Source organism: Cicer arietinum, chromosome 1 (assembly GCF_000331145.2).
Source record: "Cicer arietinum cultivar CDC Frontier isolate Library 1 chromosome 1, Cicar.CDCFrontier_v2.0, whole genome shotgun sequence".
Lineage (NCBI taxonomy): Eukaryota > Viridiplantae > Streptophyta > Magnoliopsida > Fabales > Fabaceae > Cicer > Cicer arietinum.
This window is the reverse complement of record NC_021160.2, coordinates 49,770,684-49,773,468: the sequence shown is the minus strand read 5'-3', so window position 1 is coordinate 49,773,468 and position 2,785 is coordinate 49,770,684.

The window sequence follows — 2,785 nt, the reverse complement described above, 5'->3', positions numbered from 1 at the left end:
AGATTTGAAGAGGGATGACAAGAAGGAAGTAAAGAGTAATGGATTTTGTTAGGTTGGGTGAATGGGTAAGTAAGTGGAAGGAGGATGGATGTGTTTGAGAGAGATGAGAGAAGGAACTGAGGCTGTATTCGAATACCAACTGAAATAACCCTAACTTATGTGTAGCAGCTTTTATATCTGGGCAAAAACGCGAAGGTGTAGTCGACTACACCTTCTTGTATTCGAATACACGTTTTTCTGGGAACGTGTATTCGACTACACATCTTTGGTATTCGAATACAGGAATTCTGGGAAAGTTTGTATTCGAATACAATCAGTTGTATTCGACTACGTAAGTACAGTTTTGCTTAAAAACTCAGTTTTTTTATGAAAATTGCATCATGTAATACACAAATTCATATATCAAAAGGAAATAATCAATAAGACATAAGAGATATGGCAAACTATGTATATCAAGCAATGGTTAAAGATCAAATTCACTCAAAATACCAAGTTCTCTTCGGATTTTATAAAATGAGTCTTTAGGTAACGGTTTTGTAAATATATCGGCCAATTGATTGTGTGTATCAACAAATGTTACCTCAACATTACCTTTAAGTACATGATCCCGTAGAAAATGATGTCGGATATCGATGTGTTTAGTTCTGGAGTGCATGATTGGATTCTTTGAGATGTTTATTGCGCTTGTGTTATCACATCTTAAGGGAATGCATCCGAGATCAACTCCATAGTCATGTAATTGCTGTTTGAGCCAGAGAATCTGGGCACAACAGCTTCCTGCTGCAATATATTCAGCTTCAGCAGTACTAAGTGCAACACAAGCTTGCTTTTTACAAGACCATGAAACAAGGACATTTCCTAAGACATGACATGTGCCACTGGTGCTTTTACGGTGTGTTTTGCATCCCGAATAATCCGAATCAGAGTATCCTACTAGGCTACATATGCTATCCTTTGGATACCATAGGCCTACATTTGTTGTTCCTTTCAGATACTTCGTAATTCTTTTAACAGCTACTAGATGTGATTCTTTCGGATCTGCCTGAAATCTTGCACACAAACAAACACTAAACATGATATCTGGCCGGCTGGCCGTTAGATATAATAATGATCCAATCATACCTCGATATTTGGATATGTCGATGGAAATTCCTGATGCATCTTTATCAACATATGTTCCGGAGCCCATTGGAGTTGTACTTTCTTTGCAATTCTCCATTTCAAATTTCTTTAGTAATTCTTTACAATATTTGGCTTGATTGATGAAGATGCCGTGCTCAAGTTGCTTGATATGAAGTCCAAGAAAATAGTTTAATTTTCCCATCATGGACATTTCGAATTCTCCTTGCATTATTGAAGAGAATTCTTCACATATGTCCTTGTTGGTTGATCCAAATATTATATCATCAACATAAATTTGAACCAATAATGTGTGACCATTTTCTCTTTTGACAAATAACGTTTTATCAACTTCTCCTTTGTCAAATCCTCGTTCACATAAAAAGGTGCTTAATCTGTCATACCAAGCTCTTGGAGCTTGTTTTAGACCATAAAGAGCCTTTTTCAATTTGTAAACGTGTGAGGGATTTTTGGAATCTTCAAATCCAGGGGGCTGCTTGACATAAACTTCTTCATTTATGTACCCATTGAGAAATGCACTTTTCACGTCCATTTGATATAACTCAAAATTCATGGAGCAAGCATATGCTAATAGTAGACGTATGGCTTCTAATCTTGCTACCGGAGCAAATGTTTCGTCAAAGTCTATCCCTTCCTCTTGATTGTATCCTTGAGCAACCAATCTAGCTTTGTTGCGAACAACTATGCCATTCTCATCTAGTTTATTTTTGAACACCCATTTTGTACCAATGATGTGTTTATTTCCAGGATTAGGAACAAGTTCCCAAACTTGGCTTCTTTCGAATTGATTGAGTTCTTCTTGCATGGCAAGTATCCATTGATCATCTTTAAGTGCTTCACCAATTTTGGAGGGTTCGATTTGAGAAACAAACGCCATGTTTAAGCAAGCATCTTGCAATTTTAACCTTGTTGTGACTCCTTTATTTATATCACCTATGATGTTGTCAATAGGGTGATATCTATGGGTTCTCCATTCTTTAGGAAGATCATCACTTTGCCTTTCAATATTGACTCCACTTTCTTGTTGAAGTTCTTTGCTTGGATCATTACTTTCAAAAACATCATCATCATCACAAGAAATAATATTTTCTTCTTTTATGGGGTTAGTTTCATCAAAGGTTACATGCATTGATTCTTCAACTAATAAGGTTCTTTTATTAAAGACTCTAAATGCTTTACTAGATAAAGAGTAACCGAGAAATATACCTTCATCAGCTTTTTCATCAAATTTTCCAAGGTTGTCTTTACCATTATTTAACACAAAACATTTACATCCAAAAATGTGAAAGTGAGAGATATTGGGTTTTCTACCTTTGTAAAGTTCATATGGAGTTTTCTTAAGAATTGGCCTAATAATTACCCGGTTGGAAACATAGCATGCTGTGTTTACAGCATCTGCCCAAAAGTATTTTGGTAGATTTGAGTCGCTTAGCATAGTTCTAGCAAGCTCTATTAAGGATCTATTCTTTCTCTCAACGACCCCATTTTGTTGTGGTGTTCTTGGTGCAGAAAAATTGTGAAAAATACCATTTTCTTCACAAAATTCTTCAAATGAAGTATTTTGAAATTCCCTTCCATGATCACTTCTAATTGATACAATTTTGGCAGATTGTTCATTTTGGACTAGCTTGGCATAGTTTTTAAA